General features: G+C 45.1%; 1 protein-coding gene across 3 annotated transcripts in view; it reads right to left on the bottom strand.

Annotated features, from left to right (window-relative positions):
- Nucleotides 1–21,277, bottom strand: part of PDCD1LG2 (programmed cell death 1 ligand 2) — a 186,730-nt gene extending 165,453 nt beyond the window's left edge. The window contains exon 1 of one of the 3 annotated variants that reach the window (XM_029613797.1): nucleotides 21,181–21,277. The gene's annotated coding sequence lies outside the window, so the exon portion shown is untranslated. Of the gene's footprint in view, nucleotides 1–17,293; nucleotides 17,369–21,180 lie in introns of those variants that run through there. The other 2 variants (XM_029613789.1, XM_029613821.1) reach the window with 2 other exon arrangements.
- Between the last annotated feature and the right edge of the window lie 2,631 nt (nucleotides 21,278–23,908).

The raw sequence follows: 23,908 nt of genomic DNA, 5'->3' as shown, positions 1-23,908 counted from the left end.
AACCAGTAGGGATCCTCATTGTTTATCTCATCCTCTTCTGAATTCCATTACTGCTCTTGTCTTCATCAGTTTTTCCAAGAAGGCATTCCATGCACACACCACCTTTTCTGTGAAGAAATATTTCCTGACATTTGTTCCTGAGTCTACCCCCTTGGAGTTTCATATCTATACCCGTATTTCTACAACTTTCATTCCATCAGAAAAAGTTTGGTTTTTGTGCAGCATTAATTCCTTTCAGGTATTGGAAAGTTTGTATCATATCTCCCCTTTCTCTCCTCTCCTCCAGGGTATACATATTTAGGTCCTTCATTCTCCTGGTGCAGGACCCACACCATTTTGGTTGCCTTCCTCTAGACTGCTCCCATTCTGTCATTATCCTTTTTGGATAGAGTGTCCAGGACTGAACCTAATACTCCAGGTGAGGCCTCACCAATGACCTGTACAGGGGTATTATCATCTCCTTTTTTCTGCTGGTTATGTCTCTCTCTGTGCAGACCAGCATCCCTCTGGCCTTAACCACTGCCTTGTCACATTGCTTTGCTACCTTCAGATTGTCAGATACTATCACCCAGAGGTCTCTCTCACGCATTGGCATTCAGTGACATTTATAGGAGGGGATTCAGTCTCATTCCCTTAGCCCCCTCTCCACTTCCATGTCCACCCCCTCCCCCGCCATGAGTCACCAGCAATCTTGCATCCTCCATCCACTCTCCACATGATATAAAAGACAGTTGGAATCCATATGGCATTAGGTCTTTTGTAACATGCATTGCGTTTTGGCAAGGCCCTCAGAAAGCCATGAAGAAACAATTACAATATAGTTATCCTCCCATACCAAATCAGCACTAACTACCGCACTCTTAGTCTTCCTGTCTTCAGTGGCATGCATGTCAGCCATGCCAGAGCCGCTGGCGCCGGCGTGCCTGCGCATGCATGGCAGTGCTTCAGCTTCTGCCTGCAGCACAGCAGCATTGATGAGCACTGTCCAGGTGGAGCAAACTGTGACGAGGCTGCAGGGGCTGACAGTGCTGTGGTAAAGGCCCTGGATGCATCCTGGAGAGCCCAAGTGAGGAGGACTGGAGAAATGACAGAGTCGGGACAGAAGAGGCCAGATACTTTATTTTAATGATAGAGAGGAGGAGGAGCTGGATCAAAGCCTTTTCCGCCTGGGAGGGAGTCTGAAAGTGTAGGTGCAGGCAGACAGGCAGGCACAGCAGCAGATGAAATGATGGTGGCCATGGAGAGGGGAGCTGGATGAGGACCTTGCCCCTTGGTGACAATGAGGCACTAGCACCAGAGAATGGGGGCGGCATCAGCTGAGAAACACAGGCAGAGAACTAAGATCTGTTTCCGCTGTCCTACCCTCCCGCCCAATATGTACAAATCTTAGAGTGAACAGAACTTGAAAGTTCTCAGGTGTGCAAAGGTTCCTTATAGTTACTGCTATACTCAGAAGTGTTTTAGCTTACAAGCCTCCAGAAGCAGAAGTGACAAATGTCCAAAGCTTGCTTGCTTTCTCTACTCTAAAAATTGGGTTAGTGCGATTATATTGACTTTCAAAATCCATAAAAATTCTTCCAGACTCAGAAGCCTATTTGCTAAGCTGCAATTATGTGGCAGAAATCAGGTGTAATGTACTCCATAAATTAATGAGCTGTGTCATATGCAAATACGTGCAAAGCAGCTCATACATTTTCAAGTGGTTTAAAACGGAGTGTGATAAACATCACAATCTGCTTTAAGCCACTGAAGTTATCCCCTTGAGGTGTAATTAACTTGTGCCTAGAGCATCGCCAGGCTAAGATATCATCCACTGCTTTTGGGACCCCCTCCTCCCTCACTGATGCTTAAAGGGACAGGAAGCCCCAAGCTGCAAACCTGCTCTCTGGCACTGAAACAATCCCCCTCCCCCCCCAGCCCCGTTCCCTATCCCCATTTCAAAAATGAACTTCCTCCAGTCTCCCCTTCCTGCCATCCCCCAACATACAAAAATACACAAGTCCTACTCCCTGGCGCAGAATCCTTCCCTCCCTCCCAAGATGCAAAAGATAGCCCCTCCTTGCTCCTGTGCCCTCTCCCCATTTGCCCTCAGCTTTACTGGCAGGAGCCCCAAGGTGGTGGTAGGGCAAGAGCTATCCCCAGTCACTCCTGACTCTCCCAATGCTATCATCCTAAATAGCGCTGGCTGAATCAAAGCTCTCCTCTTGGTGAGGAACTTTATTCTGAGATTTCCTTTATAAATGTTTAATTAAACATGACAATAATAGATATATTTTCGATGATTCTATCCAATTAAGGAATTTGATGCATTACTTAATACAGTTACTTTAACAAATTTTAAACAAGTTATACAATATAAAAATGACCGAGCAAGTATCTGCCCACTTTACATTTAACTAATCAATAATATAATTAAGAATAAAATACAGAGTTTCCATAATCAGGCTACCTGAGGATAAGTGCGCTCACAGGTGTAAGATTACTGCTGGGGTGCTGCATCTTGTCATTTTTCCTCCAATTACTTTACAAAAACATTGTTGTGTTCCTATTTATTCTTTTTCTAATACCTTACATTTAGTGGGCTATAAGGGAATCTATATCTGTGGCTAAATTTCTTTTAATATTATCTACTGTTGAATTCTTTTGTATATTTTCTATATTGAAGTTGCATTTTCTTTGTTGCTGCTGGAATTTAGCAAAATAACATTTCAAATAAAATGTACGCGAATAGTCTAGCGCGTACTTTACACCTCATTTCAGATGCTGTCAGTGTGTGCATGGACATTTAGCTGTATAATGAGCCCATATTCAAAACACAAAGACGGGATAGAGTCCAACAGGATAAAGATCATACAAGAGAATAAATGCTCAGTAGAAACTATATGGGTAGAAATCCCATGTGTGTTGGGTAAGAGTATAGTGATAGGAGTATACTATCGTCCACCTGGCCAAAATGGTCAGACAAATGATGAAATGCTAACAGAAATCAGGGAAGCTAACCAATTTGGCAGTGCAGTAATAATGGGAGATTTCAATTACCAGAAAGAGAAGAAGCAAAGCCTTGCACATAAGCAAGTGTCACAAGACGCTGGTGCAGGATTAAAGTTTAATCACCAAGAAATGTTGTTAGAGTGTTTACACAATTAAACATCAAACACATATAAGGATTTAAACTGGCAACTCCATGAATTTCAAGTAATACTTGACCGAGTTTAAAGTATTACTTGAAATTCATGGAGTTGCCAGTTTAAATCCTTATATGTGTTTGATGTTTAATTGTGTAAACACTCTAACAACATTTCTTGGTGATTAAACTTTAATCCTGCACCAGCGTCTTGTGAGATTTCAATTACCCCAATATTGACTGGGTAAATTTAACATCATGACATGCTAGAGACATAAAGTTCCTGGATGGAATAAACAACTGCTTCATGCACAATTGGTTCTGGAACCAACGAGAGAGGGAGCTATTTTAGATTTAATTCTTAGTGGAACGTAGGATTTGGTCAGAGAGGTAACCTTGGAGGGGCTACTTGGCAATAGTGATCATAACATGATCATATTTGAGCTAATGACTGGAAGGAGGACAATATGTAAATCTACAGCTCTAACACTAAATTTTCAAAAGGGAAACTTTGATATGAGGAAAATAGTTAGGAAAAAACTGAAAGGTGCAGCTTCAAAGGTTAAAAGTATACAATAGATGTGGACATTGTTTAAAAATACAATCTTAGAAGCATAATCCAGATGTATTCCATGCATTAAGAAAGGTGGAAGGAATGCAAAATGATTACTGGCATGGTTTAAAGGTGAGGTGAAATAGGCTATTTTAGCCAAAAAAAAAAAAAAATCCTTTAAAAATTGGAAGAAGGATCCATCTGAAAAAAATAGAAAAAAGCATAAGCATTGTCAAGTTAAGTGTAAAACATTGATAAGGTAGGCTAAGATAGAATTAGAAATGAAGTTGGCCTTAGAGGCAAAAACTCATAATAAAAACTTTTTAAAACATATCCAAAGCAAGAAACCTGTGAGGCAGTCAGTTGGACTGTTAGATGACCAAGGGGTTAAAGGGGCTCTTAGGGAAGAAAAGGCCATTGCAGAAAGACTAAATTAATTTTTTGCTTCTGTGTTTACTACAAAGCACTATGAACTTGGAAGATATAGCAGGCCAGATTGACAAACTAAAGAGTAGCAAATCACCTGGACCGGGTGGTAGCAAATCACCTGGACCGGATGGTATGCATCCCAGTGTTCTGAAGGAACTCAAAAGTGAAATTTCCAATCTATTAGTTAAAATTTGTAACCTGTCATTAAAATCATCCATTGTACCTGAAGACTGGAGGGTGGCCAGTGTAACCCAAATATTTAAAAAGGGTTCCAGGGGCGATCGGGAAACTATAGACCAGTGAGCCTGACTTCAATGCCAGGAAAAATAGTGGAAACTATTCTAAAGATCAAAATCGCAGAGCATATAGAAAGACATGGTTTAATGGAACACAGTCAACATGGATTTACCCAAGCAAAGTCTTGCCTCATAAATCTGCTTCATTTTTTGAAGGGGTTAATAAACATGTGGATACTGGTGAACTGGTAGATGTAGTGTATTTGGATTTTCAGAAGGCACTTGACAAAGTCCCTCATGAGAGGCTTCTAAGAAAACAAAAAAGTCATGGCATAGGAGGCGATGTCCTTTCGTGGATTACAAACTGGTTAAAAGACAGGAAACAGAGAGTAGGATTAAATGGTCAATTTTTCTCAGTGGAAAAGGATAAACAGTGGAGTGCCTCAGGGATCTGTACTTGGACCAGTGCTTTTCAATATATTTATAAATTATCTGGAAAAGAATACAATGAGTGAGGTAATCAAACCTGCAGATGATACAAAATTATTCAGAGTAGTTAAATCACAAGCGGATTGTGATAAATTACAGGAGGACCTTGCGAGACTGGAAGATTGGGCATCCAAATGGCAGATGAAATTTAATGTGGACAAGTGCAAGGTGTTGTATATAGGCAAAAATACCCCTTGGAGTTACCATCCAGAAAAAAGATCTGGGCATCATAATGGATAATACATTGAAATCATCGGTTCAGTGTGCTGTGGCAGTCAAAAAAGCAAAAAGAATGTTAGGAATTATTAGGAAGGGAAAGGGGAATAAAACAGAGGATGTCATAATGCCTCTGTATCGCTCCATGGTGAGACCGCACCTTGAATACTGTGTGCAGTTCTGGTCGCCGCATCTCAAAAAAGATATGGTTGTGATGGAGAAGGTACAGAGAAGGGCAACCAAAATAATTAAGGGGGTGGAACAGCTCCCCTATGAGGAAAGGCTTTTAAAATTCACCTTAATGTGGGCATGTACCTTGTGTTTGAATATTAAGGGACACATATAGCAGAAAATTTTGTTTGTACGTTACACGTGAGCAAAAACCTGTTTATGTGTAGACAGTGACCACTCTGCATGTAAAAGAGTAACTGCACATGTACATCTCTTTGCTGGGAAAGTATGCATGCTCTCATACAGTGCACACGCTTTCAGCTTCAGGACAGGAGGTTTGGGGACCGAATGTACGCACATACATTTCTTATTTTCCTATCATTTTTGATGGGCCCTTACACTTGCATATACATTTTTATTTATTTATTTAGCCGTTTTATATACTGTCATTCCAAGTGAAGATCACAACGGTTTACATCAGGACATAAATGTTATAGGTAGACAATTATATTCACTTGATGCATTCATATATCATTCGTTTTAGCAAAAGACACATACATTGACTAAGGTGGTCAGGGCTGGATAGATATGCAGGGAAGGTATAAAAGAAGATAGAAAGAACACTAATAGCAAAAATATTTTACCCAAAATACCATCTATAACTTTGTAAATATTAAAAAAACATTATTATATACACACCCTACTTTAGTAGAAAGTAATTATATATAATACATAAATAATCTGAAATGACATAAAATAATAGTAATGCTAAATTCCTATAGAATATAGGCATCTATACATCAAACTTAGTGGTATATCCTAAAGTTCAAGTTGAACCACGCCCAACTCGTCCTTGCAAATGTCTTTATCAGCTGGCATGAAGCTGAGCCACTGAAGAAATGTGAGAACTGGAAAGCTCCAAACCTTTCGGTCTGATCCACCTTTACTTTGTACCGTTGGTGTATAGTCTCTTTTGTCGCGCTATTAAGATCACGATTATACCATCCATCATGTTTGAACTTTTTGAAAAGTGAGTCTCCAAGTTTGAAGTTTTCTAGTTCTCACCTTTCTTCAGTGGCTCAGCTTCATGCCAACTGATAAAGACATTTGCAAGGACGAGTTGGGTCGTGGTTCAACTTGAACTTTAGGATATACCACTAAGTTTAATGTAAGAACGCTGGTAATATATGCCATTGTGTGTCCTTGTCAGAAGTTGTACATTGGGTACACTATAAGGGAATAAAAATGTATATAATACAGCATAAGAGTGCGACTACACCTTGAATATTATGTGAACTTCTGATCACCACATCTCAAAAAAGGTATAGCAAACATAGGAAAGGTACAAAGAAGGGTGACAAAAATGATAAAGAGGATGGAGAATCTCCCTAATGGAGAAAGGCTAAACAGATTAGGGTTCTTTAGCTTGGAAAAGAGACATCTGAGGAGGGGATATGATAGAGGACTATAAAATCATGAGAGGACTAGAATGGGTAAATGTGAATTGGTTATTTTCTCTTTCAATCATACAAGGACTGGAGGGCACAGCCATGAAGTTAGCAAGTAGCACATTTAAAACAAATCTGAGAAAATTCTTTTTCACTCAATGCACAATTAAGCTCTGGAATTCATTACTAGAGGATGTGGTTAAGGCAGTTAGCGTAACTGGGTTTAAAAAAAGTTTGGACAAGTTTCAGGAGGAGACATCCAAAAACTACAATTAATGAAGCTGACGTAGAGGAATAGCCACTGGCATTATAGCAAGGGATTTATTTTCTGTTTGATTACTTGCCAGATATTGTAAACTGAATTGGCCACTGTTGGAAACAGGATGCTGGGCTTGATGGACCTCGGTCTGACCCAGTATGGAATTTCTTATGTTCTTATGTTCTTAAAGGTGAATTTTAAAAGCCCGCACACATTGATTAAGGGATGCACAAATATGTCTGACTCGTGCATACCAAATGAATATTAAAAGCTGCCTGGATATGCACATAAATGCCGGGGTGGTGTGTGGGTACTGTCTGTGTGGGGCATAGGTGCTTTGGGGTGTGAAGCTGAGATGTGCACATAAATACTTACACAATCCGGCATGTGCTGAGGCCCCCTTTGCTATGGATGTTATGTAAGTAGAAAATAAAGATAAATAGACAGATCGGCATGGTTTTAAGGGTTGGGGATAACTGGGGGAAGTGAAAAGTTTAAACCAGGGGTTCTGGAGGAACCAAGATGGCTGTTTATCGAGAGGCTGGGCTGGAACTCTCTCTCCGTCTATCTGCTTTCTTTCAAGATGTCTCATACTAAGAGGAAAGCCAAACTGAAGGAGTCTGCCCAGGCTTCCCCTTCAACTGGCTTTCTCCAGCCTCGGATCGAGGGTTTCTTTGCCCCGATATCTTTACCAATGCCAGCAACTGCCCTAGCGGATGGCAACGCAGAGCGATCCCGACATTGCAGGCTGATGAAACATCTTTAAGACCCGGCACGCCTACCACACCATCCTCTCCATTCTGCAGGCTGTCTGAGATAGCAGAGCTGAGACCGGTGAGCTCCGTGGTTGAACGGGTGATTCCGGTGCCTGGGGACACCGCTTCAATGGCTGCTGCAGATTCTACTTTTGTGGCTTCCTCGGAAGGGTTGGAAGGAGGAGTTTTTTTCTAATCCCGTTCATGAAATAGCATCTGATGCTCCTTCGATGCATATCTTTTCCTCGGTTTCTGGAGGGGATTTGGCTGTTAACAACACTCTTCTGAGCGAAAGTGGCATGGATTCCAGGTCTTGTTTTGTCCCTAAGATAACTTTAATTAAACCCCCAGTTATTAAATTGGACACAGTCTGGAATGCTTTAGCTTCCTTAGAAGCTGCTGTTTCATCTTTAACACAAATTTCCTTGGATACTAACCAGTGTGTGTCCATTACTGATAAACTGGTTTCTTCACATGGGGGGAAAATTGAAGTTCTGGAGTCACGACTGTCCACGGCTGAGAAGATACAAATTGGCTTGGTTCAATCTGATTCAATCTATTTCAAGAAATTAGAGAACATTGAAAATGCTATGAGAAGTTTAAATCTCCAAGTTCTCAATTTTCCAATCATTAAATTGATTTCACCATTGGAATTGTTTAAGAACTATATTTCACAAGTTCTAATGATCTCTAAGGAGGCGATGCCTGTTATTACCAAAGCTTATTATTTACCTCAGCAGTCTTCTGCTACTCCGGTAGATCAGGAACAAGAGATTCTTTATCGAATTTAATGGATCTTCTTGAATCATCCAAGAGGTCAGAATATCTAAAAGGGGAACTTTATTGGTTTCTTTTGCTTTTCTTAATGACAGAAACACTGTTCTCAGATTTTTCTTGCGAAATCGGTTACAGCTACATTATGGCCAGAAGATTTGGATATTTCCTGATATAACTAGGATAACCTAGGATCGTAGGAAGAAATTCCTTTCTATGCGATCTGAGGATTTGTCATTAGGTGCTCAGTTCACATTAAGATATCCATGTAAATGTTTTGTGAAATATCTTAATGTCAATTATGTGTATTTCAAATCTTCTCAGCTTAGATTCTTTCTGGATTCACATGCCCAAGAAAGTCTTTAAGATAGCTAGGCATTTTTTAATAATGATGTCTTGGTTTGTCTCTCTGTTTCTTTTTCGTTATTTCAGAGTTAATCGCTTTTTTTCTTCCTTCTTGGTTCCCCTATTTTCTTGTAATTATTTAGAGAAATCTGCTGGAATATAATTTTTACTATTTCTTATCTCTATATGATGTTGAATAATATATTTGCTTTGGCATATCTCTCTTTTTATTATGGTACAACTATTCTTGTGTTCAATTTGTAAAATTCATAAATAAAGAGTTAAAAAAAACAAAACCCAGAGGTTCTGGAAGAGGAAGACCTTTCTCTTAGTTGGGTGAACTGGGAACGAACCGGTAAAACTGGGAATGGTGTGAGCGCGCCCCTTTTAAATTCTTTTGATTTACGAGATAGAATCATTTGCGGTGATTTGCGTGTGCCCACTTAAAAATTGTCACGCATGTGCGTGCAGCCAGGCTATTTTATAACATTGGCGCATATACGTGCACAAGTTATAAAATAGCTGCGTCCCTGGGCGAAAGTCGATGCACGCGTGCGCATGTGCGCCCATGCGCCGGTTTGAAAGTAACCATCATTTATTATACTTTCTGTAACAATAACTTAACTTTACTGTTATTATTATTATTATGATTTTGTAATTTTTTCCTTTTTCTTCCTCTTTTTGCATTTTAACTATTCTGTGTATTACTTTTACAACACATGAAAAATTGTCATGCCAATAAAGTCAGCTGAATCTGACTCTAGAGAGGTAGTGGCAAGTAGAGGGAATACTATATTCTCTCCTGTAGTAAGTTTGCGGCAGGGGCACAGATGGTGTGCGTGTGATCTGCAAGCATCCTGGGCACAGCCACGGGCTCAGAAGGGGCTTGATTGCGCTCCCTAATTTGTAGAATGCAATGCCCTCTTACCTGGCATGGAGGAACAGCCAGGACACTAATGATAGGAAATGCTGATGTAGTAGCACCCATATCATGGCTGCCAGTGGTTACTGATGCAGGGGCTGTTTTATTTAACTGCAACATGGCTGCTCCCCTGCTGACTGCCCCTTGTGGCCGACTATGCTTCAGAACACCTGATTCTAGAAGTCAAGGGACTGAGAAGATCTGATTTCAAGCAGCTTGGGCTCTCTGGAAGAAGGCAGTTAGAAGGAGAAAGACAGGGGAGAGACAGATTCTGACTCAGGGTTCCCTGCAGGGGTTTATTTGCTGTGGATATTCTGCTTGTGTTGAGCAGCAGGAGATAAGCAGGCAGTTTGAGGCAAACTGCAAAAAAAAAAAAAAGGAATTGCGGAGTCACCCAAGAGCTGCGAAGGAGAGAGGTTGTGCTGGGCCCAAGAGTCCCCCAAGATGCGGCAGAGGAATCAGAACTCACTGTCAGCAAAAGAAGGTGACGAGAGCCGGCTGAGAAGATCAGCAAAGCAAAGATTCACCAGGAGCCTCAGGGGCAGAGGTGCAGCAGAAGGCTGCCTGACCCTGAGAGAGGCTGCGGAGCAGACCCGTGGTCCAATGAGGTGAGAGGGGGAATGGCACAGAAGTGGAGGGAGTGTGGCCTGCTACCTGTCGGGCCGATTCAGTATTTAAATTAGGTCCAGCGGTAGAAACAGGCAAAAGGAGGCGCTAGGGACACTAGCGCGTCCCTAGCGCCTCCTTTTGGCCCGGAGCAGCAGCTGTCAGCGGGTTTGATAGCCGACGCTCAATTTTGCTGGCATCGGTTCTCGAGCCCGCTGACAGCCACGGGCTCGGAAACCGGATGCCAGCAAAACTGAGCGTCCAGTTTTCGACCCGACAGCCGCCGGCCGACTTCAACATTTTTTTTTCTTTTTTTACCCTTCAGGACCTCCGACTTAATATTGCCATGATATTAAGTCGGAGGGTGCATAGAAAAACAGTTTTTACTGCTTTTCTGTGCACTTTCCCGGTGCCCGAAGAAATTAGCGCCTACCTTTGGGTAGGCGCTAATTTCTTAGAGTAAAATGTGCACATTTTACTTACTGAATCATGTGTGAATACCTAATAGGGCCCTCAACATGCATTTGCATTTGCATGTTGAGGGCGCTATTAGGTTCGGCGGGTTGGACACGCGTTTTCCGCCCCTTACTGAATAAGGGGTAAGGGAAAACGTGCGTCCAATGGCAGGTTATCGGCCCGTGTGAGAGCTGCAGGGAGCCAGGGTGCCTGAGGGAGAGCTGGAGAAAGGGGCAGTTTAGCAAGAGAGCAGCACAGAGAAGAAGACTGCCTGCTGAAGCAGGACACCCAGGAAGGAGAGCAGTCTGAAATGAAGGGACAGGGAGACACCAGAGCGAGTGCGCAGGTTCAGATATCCTAAGCATGCCAGCACTATAGCAGCTCCTGCTCAAAGAAACACCCTGCATCTGTGAGTGTGTGACAAATATGCCAGTTACCCTGCTCTCTTGTGTTTACCTAGGGATCTTGAACTGTTATTTTCATTAATAGCTAGACACCTAGTGGGGCTGCAGAGAGAGAGGCCAAGTTTTGCCTCAGTTAGACTTGATGACTGGTGTTGGTAGAGTATAAAGATTTCTTCCCCTGTCATTTGATTGAATCAGGCTAGTTGGTACCCAGAGAGAGTCAAGAGACTCGTGGAGGGTTACAACGTGGGGCTGTCTTCCACCAGAGGGAAAACACGAGCGTACCCATTTACACAACATAGTATTATACACTGACATGTTAAAATGCTCTTGAGTCATTTGAAGAAACCTCCAAAGTTAAAATGCCACTGGCTGGGTTGTAGATGTACTCAGCTGGCATATATTTTATTGTGTTCTTTGGGAATTTTAAGAAACGCCAAGCTTTAGAGCCAAACTCAGGCACTGATCTGATATTCAAGTTTGAGCTGAAAACTTTTAAGACAAAGGAGAAATTCAGATTCATGCCAGTAATAGTAATAGAATGGGCTCATGTACTGTACAATTGAATTGATTGCATCTATTATTGTAAAAGAATAGAAGTTCTGTGCTGGTTGAGTTCTCTTGTTTAAAGTACTTGTTTTCTGTTTGGACTTGCACTCAAGTACCATCTTCAGACTTATTGCAGAAGAACGATAGGTACAGATGATGGATGTTTTGCATTTGTAGACAGGTTAACCTCTTACTGCATAGCTTCTAATGCAGTCTAGGTCCCTGCAATAATAAACGTAGTGCTATTTTACCTCAGCTTGTTTACTGGTTCAGAGGGAGAGTTCCCCTCAGAAGTTTATTCACGGAGGAGGACTTCATCTCTACTCCTGGGTGGAGCTACAAGAGTAAAGAGGAAGAAGTAAGATATAACCTTTCTCATCCAATTTCTTTCTCTCATTTTGAGATCTTGGACCAGAGGAAGCATGTTCTCCCATAGGGAAGATAGCTCTCACATTTTGGATTTGTCTGAAGGAACAGAATATCTTGGTTTTTTTGCATGGATTTTATGTTCTCCAGAAAGGTATTTGGGAATCTGATGCATTTTTGGTGGAATTGAAGGAATTTTCACTGATTGTTTCAGCTAGTGAACATGTTTCAGGAGAGTGTGCTCATCTGATACAGCCAAGGATGAGAGAAACGAGAGTTCTCATCTAGTACTAAAGCCAAGAAGTCTCCTCCGAGAGACCCCCCCCCCCCCCAACCTTCCATCCCACCCACGAACTAATTCCCAAGGTTTGACTGCGGCAACTACAGTAGCAGCTCAGTGCTAAGGAGCATGGTCTGGAGAGCTAGACACTGCATGCATCGCTCTAGAACACTAATCCCTAGGCCCTGCAGTAGCTCCTCTCCATCCTGGTCCCTTACCATCCTGGCTTTCATATAGAAGGCGGGACCTGAGACCGGAGTTTGTGCTGACTCACTCTCCAGCCCTCAACTCTTAACAATCAGGCCTCGGGACCAGCACCAGCTGAAAAAAGGTCTGTAAGACACGGGAGGTTGGTGGTGGCAATCCTGTATGTAGAAAGGAAGGGTGACCTTTGATTGTTTTTTTTTTTGTGAAAAGTTGGCAATCCCAGTACCAACAGAAGTGTCCTAGGAATCCCTGGTGCTAATCCCGTGGGAGTTCCTGCCAGTAAGTAATTAGGGGAACCTATTGAGAGTGTACATTGTGCAAAGCAATATGGAAGATGCAGATTCATCTCCTAAGTCCCAAACTGCAGATGTTGAATTTTAAAGTAAAGGTAATTGGTTGGAACACCATCAGAGAATCCTGTGTGATTTGTTGTACTCCGAGGAAAATATCCTGAGGGCCCTGATGTTTCTCTCTCCCACTCCCCAGGAATGGACCTCCAGGGCCTGAGGAAAAGAAGGTCAAAGGGCACCCTGCAGTGAGGTCACAGGAAGGACGCTACACAGTACTCACAGGTTCCACGTATTCACATCCAAAGTGAGCCTCAAAATCCATGTTGAGCCAGGGCATAGATCAGAAGGTATTCATAAATGCCTGAAATGGATCCTAGTTGATTTATGGCTTATAAATTTTCAATGGAGCACCTAACTGCTGAAGTACATGTTCACTTTTCAGCCTGTCCACACATTGGCTTCTGTGGCTGAAAGTGTGCATGTCCCCTTCAGCAGTCTGGAACAATTTTGTAAAGTATGCATATTAGGGGGGACACCTACTATGCAAGTACCTTTTTGAAAATAAAAAGGACAATTTTCAAAATCCAATTACCTGGGTACCCGCATTTTCACGGAGATGTTCCTGGGACAGGGGAAGGCAGCAGCGCAAGTAGTTTTGTATTTTCAAGACTATGAGTGTTGCTTTGTCAGGAAAAAGTGCCCATTGTAAAAGCAGGTGCAAATTTCTGGACAATTTTCAAAGGGAAATTCTGCTCATACTTTCTTTTTGAGAACTGGTACCCAATCCACCCGCACAATTTTGTAAATTGCCCACTAAGTGTCTGTGTACAGTTTCCAACCATACCCCTGAATACTTCCCGAAATGCCACTTTGTAATAGGCATGCCCTGTCATTGAAAAGGAAAGCGGAAAACGCAATGAAATATATTATTAAATTGAATTTATTTTTTCACCCAAAATGACAAAAACCAAAATGATCCCCTACAGCCCTCGATCCCACCCCAAACTCTCTAAGTCTCTGACATGGAGTAGGTATAGCACCACCTACTGGCAGCATTAGCAACCAGCATGAGAGTGAGGCTGCATCCTTAGCAACCCAGCTGCACGCACCTGCTTGTCATCAGGACTCGGCAATGGGGAGGAGAGAAGAGCTCAGCTTAGGGAGGAGGCAGGGGAGAAGGGTGATCTGTGAGCCTGGCACAAAGGTGGCAGGGAGAGGCTGGCTGGCTGACCCCCCACCATGATCTACAGCCAGCAGGATACCCGGTGCCAAATACTCTCTCACCCACCTAGGCAGCCAGCCAGCAAATTTTCTGTGGCAGTTTATTTTTCAACTGGGAAAGGCAGAAGAGGTTAAGAGCATAATAAATGCCATTCTGGATCAGGCCGGGGTCCATTGAGTCCATCATCCTGTCTCTGACAGTAGCCAGTCCGGATCACAAGGACCCAGCAGATCCCCAAAAGTAGATCTGTTTCTTGCTGCTCACAGCCAGGGATAGCAATGGCAAGCTGTTCAAACTGCAGCTGCCCATATCATTACCAGTCCACCATTATGGGCACACATCCCTCTGGTTTTAATTGGCTTACACTGGCTACCTATGGAATGGAGGGTGAAATCAAAATTATTAGTTCTAGTTTTTAAGGCAATACATGGTCTTTTCCCAAAATGTGTGAATTCTGCTTTGAAATTATATTATCCTGGGAGATCTCCGAGGTTGGCAGCAAAGAATGTATTCGATGTGCCTTCTGTTAAACAGATCAGACTTGCTGAGTCCAGAGAATGGCTCTTTTGTGTGGAGGGATCAAATTTATGGAAATCTCTTCCCAATGGGATGAGGCTGGAAACGTTTTTAATTAAGTTTAGGAAATTAGTTAAATCAGTTCCTTTTAAGCAAGCCTTTGAGTAGTCCTTTGGGATGGTGGGTGACCAGTTTAGTGACTGGGTTAATGCTCTGTTTAAGTTTTATTATTTTTTTACTGTTGGTGCTTATTATTGTTTTTAAACACTTTTAAATATTTCTTTTTTATGTTTTTTTTTACCATCTTTTTGTCTTAGGCTGTTTTTAAGTTTATTTATTTTCTTTCTTATGATGTAATGATTATGTTTTAGTTTTTATGCTATATTTTATTTATATTATGTGTTGATTTGTTTATTGTGATTTTTTATGAATGTTCAATGGTAAGCCGCCTAGGAATGTTGATAAGTGGAGTAAAGGTTTTGAAATAAATAGTCTATCTGGCTAATAATGTTTTATCAACTTTTACTTCAGGAATGTGTCCAAACTTCTTTTAAACCCCGCCATGTGAGTCACCTTGGCCACATCCTCTGGCAATAGATTCCACAGCTTGATTGTGCATTGAGTGAAAAAGTACCTGCTACAATTTGTTTTGAATCTGCTCCTTGTTATTTTCAAGGAATGTCCCCTTGTTTGAAAGGGTAAATAACCATCCTTTATTTACCCTTCTACCCCACTCATGACTTTATAAACTTATGTCCCCTCTCAGTTGTCTCTTTTCCAAGCTGAAGAGCCCTACCTGCCTTGCCTCTCATCATAGGAGAGCTGTTCCATCTCCTTCATCATTTTTGTTGCCCTTCTCTGCACCTCTCTTAGTTCTGCTATGTCATCTTGAGATGGGGGCAACCAGAACCACACCATGGATCGATAAAGAGGCAAAGTGATATTTTCTGGTTGTTTTTCTCCATTCTTTTTTGCATCATTAGTAACATTCTGTTTGGTTTTTTGATAGCTGCCGCTTACTGAGCTGAGGATTTCAAAGTATGCAAGGTCCTTCAAATGCTCTCCCCTCATGGTAAGTCTTTTTTGCATGAGCAGAATGAGGAGGAAGATCCTCCATTCCCCTGTGCTGGTTGCTAATGATGTCAGTAGGCGGCACTGTGCTTATCGGCATCATTGGCAACCAGCATGTGATCCTATCCTTAGGACCAAGCGCCAGAGCCAACAGGTTGGAAGGGGTAGTTCCTCCTGTTTGGGGACTTAGGGGGCTCATGGGAGGGGGTGGGGATCAGAGGCTGTGGAAGGAGCGGGGCTAGGAGGATGATTGGGCTCCTGGTGCCGGGAGATGTGGGTTTTGATTAGGCCACCAGGAAGTTTGCGTCCCCAACTAACTTTACATAAGCGAAATGCACAGAACCCCACCACCACCACCACCAGAAATAAACACAATAAAACAAGTGGTCAATGTGTTGCGGTTCTGGCAGTGAGCGCCGCGGCCAGACCCTTACCTCCGGGCTCCTGGACCTGCTCCCGTTCTCCGAGGCCTAGTTCACGGCCTGGATGGCAGCGTCCCCACTGGGGCTGCACTGCTGTGAGGTCCTGTGTAGACGCCCTGCGCTTAGGCACGCGCGTGCGCCACTTGGGCGCTTTTCTAGGCCGTTTCCCGCCAGTGGTGACTCCGCCCAAATCCTGACGTCAGTCGCCGCGGCCTTGATAAGCCGGCCGCGGCCATCCAGTCTTTGCCTTGCAACGGGTTAGCCTCCCAGTTTCCTGTTGTGCTGTGCCCCGGAGTGACTCACTTGGCTTCGTCGCTCCGTTCCTGCTACAGTACCTGCTTGGTTCCTGCCTGCTTGCTACAGTACCCGCCTGGTTCCTGCCTGCATGCTACAGTACCTGCTTGGTTCCTGTACCCGCACCCTGCTACAGTTCCTGCCTGGTTCCAGTACCCGAATCCTGCTACAGTTCTTGCCTGGTTCCAGTACCCGTACCCACTTACAGTATTGCTACTGTCCTAGTCTGGTTCCAGTTCTCAGTCCTGATCCATGACCTGCCTAAGTCCCAGCGGCCAGGCCCATACGGGTTCCTCCCGGGGGGGGGGGGGGGGGGGGGGGGGGGCTTCGGCTTCCAAGGGTGAAGCCACCTAAGTCCCAGCAGTTGGGCTCCTACGGGCTCCTCCCGGGGGAGTACCAGCTTCCAGAGTGAAGAGCATCTACGTCCTGCCTGAACATCTGCCTCCCGGCCTGCTTTGCTACAGAGACATTGTCCACCTTTCCAAGTCTCCAGCAGGTCGGCCCAAGGGTCCACTAAACAGAGACTCCCATAACACAATGAAACAACAATTTTTCCCTTGCACAGTTGCACACCCTTACTTTTTAATGCAGCTAAAAGAACACGCATATTTTAAGCCACTAAAAATCTAACTCAGCCAAATCTACCTGAGAAACTCCTTATAATAGGTGCATAGATCCCAATTAAACCAGTTTACCCCAGTTTGAATCAGATTATTTGAACATCGCCCTCCAATCTGAACTGTTCGTAAATTATCCAGTCTGTTTCTGACATCCCTTACTTAAACCACTCAAAATATTGCCAGCCTAGTGTTTGAAATGGTTTCTTTTTTTGAGAAAAATGCCAATCTGCTTATCCAAGTGTTTTTGAGAAATAAAGCAGGCCACTCACTGTCAGTGAAGTTCCAGGACGATCCTTTTTCCATGTTCTCATGGACTGTCCGCTGCTCCTCTCGCAAATAGCCGGCACTGAAAAAAATGCAGCAAGTAATAGCCAAAGGGCTCTGACAGGAACTTCCTGATTAGTAGCGGACAGCCCTCTTGCAAGAGCTATTTAAAACAAGTTTCTTAAAAAGGCATACTTAAATGTTTATTCAGAGTTAGAAAGGGACTTCCCTGTTGTGATCTCTTACGGGATCCCTTTGGTAGTTATCAGGTCAGAAGGTAAGACGTCTCTTTTCCTGACTATGCCTAGTTTGCTCCACCACTGCTGCTGTGATCATCCACACATCTGTATTTGAAACTATTCTCCTTTTGCCAATAAGCTCAAGTCTCTGGTGAACCTTGGCAGGAGCTTTCAAGTGATAGGCCCCATCATGCTGAGATTAATTACAGCACAGCTCGAAAAAGGAAATGCAAATTGCTACTGTTGCTGGTTGGTTTTTGTTTTTTTTTGCCACTTGCCACAGTGTATGGGTCTTTAAAAATCATCGGAAGGTAAAAGATTTGATTCCAGCTTGAAAGCATTATACAGGAAGAAGAAGACAGAATGGAGTTAGCAAACCGGTATCTCAAGCCTCCGATGAGGGGTCACACGGTCAGGTGGTGATTAGCTTGTTGGTAATCCATGCTGCCTTAGTTTTAGCCAGTGTTTTGTTGCATATAAATAAATACAGTTTTCAGTTTAGATCAACATAGATTACATAATTGTTAGTAACACACTTCCTAATATTAAGATGTATTTTTTAAACATAAAATATATATAAAGAGGGTAATTTTGCACCATCATTAGTAACATATGTAGCAGATATATGCATAAGTTACACCAATTTCCAAATCAAACTTATGGGGTACATTTTTTTAAAAAGCGCGAGCGCGAACAAAAGTACGCCGGATTTCAATAGATACGCACGTAGCCGCGCGTATCTTTTAAAATCCGGGGTCGGCGTGCGCAAGGGGGTGCACATTTGTGCACCTTGCGCGCGCCGAGCCCTGTGCGAGCTGCCCGTATCCTCCGAAGCCGCTCCGAAATCGGAGCGGCCTTGGAGGGAACTTTCATTCCACCTCCCCCCACCTTCCCCTCCCTTCCCCTACCTAACCCACCCCCCCAGCCCTATGTAAACCCCCCCACCTTTATCGCAAAAGTTACGCTTCCTCGAGGCAGGCATAACTCGCGCGTGTCGGTGGCGTGCCATCACCCGATCCGGGGGCTGGTCCGGAGGCCTCAGCCACGCCCTCTGGAACGCCCCTGGGCCAGCACCACGCCCCCCGGAGCGCCCCCTGGAACGCCCCGAAAGTCATGCCGCTCCCCGACTTACAAAATGCAAAATAGGCTCGGCGCACGCAGGTTTTTTTTTTAAGGGTTATGCGCGTAACTAATGCGCGTAACCCTTTTAAAATCCGCCCCCTGTGCATTAATTAGTTTTGAAAATGATGTGGAAGTATGTGTAGAATCTCACTTGACAAAGTTACACCTGCTCTTTGCAATGCGGAACTTGTGCATGTGACTTTTTAAAAATCTCTTAGGGGACGAGAAGGCCCAGGAAAATGGCACAGCTTGTACAGACAAGTCCAGGACTATTGTCAGTTCTGTTCTACCTGCCAGTTAAGCAAACCTGCCAGGCATAGTTCCCTCTAAGCTGAGCACGTGAGCGCTTGCTCATACATTTTGGAGCATCGCCCAGAGGTTTTACAAGGTCACTCACATACATTTTTCTTGGTGCTATGTACTGAACTACAATGCTAATACTGGTACTCAAAAATTGTTGGTTTAAAAAAAATTGATGCTCACACACACAAAAAAGAAATTTGCACACAGTCACTCCTTGGAGGGAGCACTGCTGCCAGGTACAAGAAAATGGCTGCTTTGATATCACATTACAGCTTTGCCATTTTGATGTCGCACTATGGTGCCAGTCTTCGGGCTGACCGGACTGGAGCTTTTTCATGAGGATGACCTTGGGGGTGAGGCGAATGGGCAACCCTCCTGCCCCCTCTGGACCCTAAGGACGGGGTTTGCGGGGACCGGGGTAGTTCCCAGCCCACGATATGTTTTGAGTGGGGGAGGCCTGGAGGCCCCAGTTGGTGGGCCATGGGGAAGGCAAGTCAGTGCCGGGTGGCCTTGGGGGAAATCTCTCCGGTCTTCCATGAGGGCTTTCTCTTTCTTTTTTGTTCAAAACAAAACTGGAGGTGGCCAATATTCAGTAAGCCATTTAGTAGACACGTTATCTGGGCAAAGGTAGCTGGATAACTTGTCCTATATATTCAGCGTGATAAATGTCCTGCTGGAATGTACTTGCTTAAAGTTATATATTAAAAAGCACCAGTCCCAATACAGATCTATCAAACTCTCCACTGTTTACTTTTCTCCACTGATAAAACTGAGTCAGACTCCACAACAGGATGTGGCCTCCTATCCCATGATGGAGCCTCTCATGGGGCACTTTGCCAAACGCCTTCTGAAAATCCAGATACACTGGCTCAACATTATCTATGTGTCTATGAACCCCTTAAAAATGTAGAAGATTGGTGAGGCAAAACTTACCTTGTATTCATACATGCTGGCTGTGTCCCATTAAGCCACGTCTTTCTATATGTTCTGTGATTTTGTTCTTTACGATAGTTTCTACAATTGTTCCTGGCACTGAAGTCAGACCCACCGGTCAATAGTTTCCCGAATTATCCTGGAGCCTTTTTAAAGTCTAGCGTTGAATTGGCCACCCTCCAGTCTTCAGGTACAATAGTAATAGGTCTGGAATTTCATTTTTGAGATCTCTTGTGGCAATTTTGCCAGGACTGGCCTATAGCAAATGTTACGGCTATGGCTGCTGTGCAACCGCCTCACCACCAGGGGTCCCTCTAGAGCTGTCTCTCCTGATGGGCCCAGTCCATCTCCCTTGTTCACTCTATGTTCTGGACTTCCCTTTATATCCCTGCCTGGCAGTTCCCTCAGGGCTTCGGCATTGAGCTCGCCTGGGCTCCCTGCTCTAGCCTTCCTTGCTCTGTGTGTGGCCTTCGGGCCTTCTACCTTGCCTTGCGCTGTGTGTGGCCTTCGGGCCTTCTACCTTGCCTTGCGCTGTGTGTGGCCTTCGGGCCTTCTACCCTGCTTTGCCTTGCGCTGTGTGTGGCCTTCTACCCTGCTTTGCCTTGCGCTGTGTGTGGCCTTCTACCCTGCTTTGCCTTGCGCTGTGTGTGGTCTTCGGGCCTTCTACCCTGCTTTGCCTTGCGCTGTGTGTGGTCTTCGGGCCTTCTACCCTGCTTTGCCTTGCGCTGTGTGTGGTCTTCGGGCCTTCTAGCCTGCTTTGCCTTGCTTTGTGCTGTGGGTGGTCTTCGGGCTCCCAGCCCTGCCATATGTGTGTGGCCTACGGGCCCTCTGCTCTGCTGTGTGTGTGTGAGTAAGGCCTTCGGGTCTGCTGTCCCACTGTGTGTGTGTGTGACCTACAGGCCCTCTGCTCTGCCGTGCGTGTGTGGCCTATGGGCCCTCTGCTCTGCCGTGTGTGTGTGTGGCCTTCGGGCTCTTTGCCTTACTACTAGATACCCTGACCCAGCCTGAACTCTGACACTGTTGCCTGCTGCCTGCCCTGACCCAGCCTGGAATTTGACACTGTTTCCAGCCATCCTTGTCTCTCTCCTCCTGGAGCCACCTTTCTGGGTGGTGTTCACAACACCAGAACACAGCCCGAGCTTAAAAGAATGCCGAAGCCATCAATTTCCAGGGGAAGAGATAGGTCTTTGTGCTAGACCGGTGAGTCAACTTTTTTTTCCCACTATTACAAAATGCCTCAGCCTTCAAGATTTTATATATGTGCTCATTGCCAGACCTTAAACTATCCTACTTACCAGAATTGTTTAGCTTGTCAGCTTTCTGACCAGGAACACTGGGCTTGCAGCAGTTGTCTGAAAAGGAATGTTTCAGTCTACCAGCAATGCTTAAATTGTTCTGCTCCTAGACCAGGATGGTGGACTTGCCCTTGCATTCCGTGCCTTTTGCCTCCAGGCAAACCCTGCCCCCTGCTGCACAACTAACGGGCCATCTGTTTCCCTAGATACATCAGCCAGTTCTTTTACACCATGTCCAGCTACTGGCTCAAACAAGAATGTTTTTACCAATGGCAGTTTGCAAACAGAGAATTCCAGCACATCATTTCACAAAGCTTATAACCAAAAAGCAAGTCAGATTTCAGAAAAACCTAAAACTCACCTGATTAAAAAAGGCTTCTTTGACTTCCACGCCAGAGTCTCAGAAGCAGAGGGAACTAATTAAGCGTAATAGAACTCTGCTTCCCACAGCTGCTCATCAGTCACGACTAACAAGCACCTTCCCAAGACGTTCTAAAACTGCCTGTGTCTTCACTAACCTGCAAGTCCACACTAGAGAACCAGGAAACCATGATCTGGAGTTTAAGAATCAGTCCTCATTTACCATATCCTCTACTGCCCTGTCTTCACCCCCCTTTCACACCAACATAACTACTCCCATGACTGGTGAACAACGCACAACTGACTTCAGTGCTCTGCCACCTCTGAATGTCAAACTACCTCAAGAGGAGCCTGCTGCCTTATTGCCCCAAGAGGTATCTGAGCCTGCTGCCTTATTGCCCCGGGAAGGGTTTGAGCCTGCCCTGCCGCCCCAGGTGGGGCTTGGACTTACCTTTGCGCCCCCGGAGGGGCTTGAGCCTGCCCTGCCGCCCCAGGTGGGGCTTGGACCTACCGCTGTGCCTCAGAAAGGGCTTGAGTCTGCCGTACCGTCCCCGGAGGGGCTTGAGCCTGACCTGCCGCCCCCGGAGGGGCTTGGAGTTACCTCTGTGCACCAGGAGGGGCTTGGACTTACTGCCTTGACGTCCCTGGAGGGGTCCGAACCGGCCCAGCTGCCACCCCTGGAGGGGTCCATACCGGTCCTGCTGCCGTCCCCGGAGGGATCCGAACCGGTCCTGCTGCCGCCCCCGGAGGGGTCCGTACCGGTCTTGCTGTCGTTCCCGGAGGTGTCCGAGCCTGCCGCCTTGACCCAGGAGGGGTTATGGACTGCCTTATCACCCCAGGAGGGGTTATGGACTGCCTTACTGCCTCAGGAAGGAGTTGAACCTGCCGCTTTGCCCCAGAAGGGGTCTAACCTGCTGCCTTGCCCCAGGAGGGGTTATGGACTGTTTCACTGCCCCAGGTGGGGCTTGTGTCTGCCTTGTCACCCCAGGAGGGGTTATGGAGATCTGCACCAACTCTGCTGCCCCAGGAGGGGTTATAGACTATTTTGCTGCCCCAGGGTGGGTTTGTGTCTGCCTTATCACCCCAGGAGGGGTTATGGACTGCTTTGCTGCCTCGGGAAGGAATTGAACCTGCCGCATCGCCCCAGGAGAGGTCTGACTTCATTATTGAGTACCCCCTGCAAAGATGGGACCCAGGAGGAGGGAGAGGCCTGTGGGGGGGGGGGGGGGGTACTGTTACAGCTATGGCTGCTGTGCAACCGCCTCACCACCAGGGGTCCCTCTAGAGCTGGCTCTCCTGACGGGCCCAGTCCATCTCCCTTGTTCACTCTATGTTCTGGACTTCCCTTTATATCCCTGCCTGGCAGTTCTCTCAGGGCTTCGGCATCGAGCCCGCCTGAGCTCCCTGCTCTAGCCTTCCTTGCTTTGCGTTGCGTGTGGTCTTTGGACCCTGCTTTGCCTTGCCTTGTGCTGTATGTGGTCTTCGGGCCTTCTACCCTGCTTTGCCTTGCTTTGCGCTGTGGGTGGTCTTCAGGCTCCCAGCCCTGCCGTATGTGTAGGGCCTACGGGCCACGGGCCCTCTGCTCTGCCGTGTGTGTGTGTGTGGCCTTCGGGCTCTTTGCCTTACTACTAGGTACCCTGACCCAGCCTGGACTCTGACACTGTTGCCTGCCGCCTGCCCTGACCCAGCCTGGAATTTGACACTGTTTCCAGCCATCCCTGTCTCTCTCCACCTGGAGCCACCTTTCTGGGTGGTGTTCACAACACCAGAACACAGCCCGAGCGTAACAGCAAACATGCCAGTTGTACTGATATTGTATGATACTCTAACATGTGCTTTATAATTTTTTTTTGTAAAGTGTTTATTTTGTAATTTTAGACCGTGTAAGTGTATTGTAAGCGATGAAAAGGAGTTGATTTGTACAAAGCAGCTAGCAGACACTGCAGTGTACAAATCAATTCCTCTTGTTAGCATGGTCATCGCTTATAAGGTCTAAAATTCTTTAATGATGTCAATTTTACAATGAATACCTCTGAATGTTTCTGTAACACCACCCCCCCAACCCCAACTCACTTTTCTGAAGAAAACTCACCTCGAATCAAAGTTCCCCCCTCCCTACAATGGTCCATATATTGAGTGTCAGGCTGAGCCTCATAAAGAGGCTCTCTCACTCACTCTCTTTCAGTACATGTAAGCTATGCATGTAAAGGCTGCAGAGATACATACATGAAGCCTACACATATACTTTATAAAATAGCGCATATCTTTGCGCATAGTGGGGTAGATTTTCAAAGGGTTACGCGCGTAACCCCTGAAAACCTACCCCAAACCCCCCCTACGCGCGCCAAGCCTATCTTGCATAGGCTGC

Source organism: Rhinatrema bivittatum, chromosome 1, assembly GCF_901001135.1.
Source record: "Rhinatrema bivittatum chromosome 1, aRhiBiv1.1, whole genome shotgun sequence".
Taxonomy (NCBI): Eukaryota; Metazoa; Chordata; class Amphibia; order Gymnophiona; family Rhinatrematidae; genus Rhinatrema; species Rhinatrema bivittatum.
The sequence above is the reverse complement of the archived record's forward strand: the minus strand, read 5'-3'. Positions and strand labels throughout refer to the sequence as shown.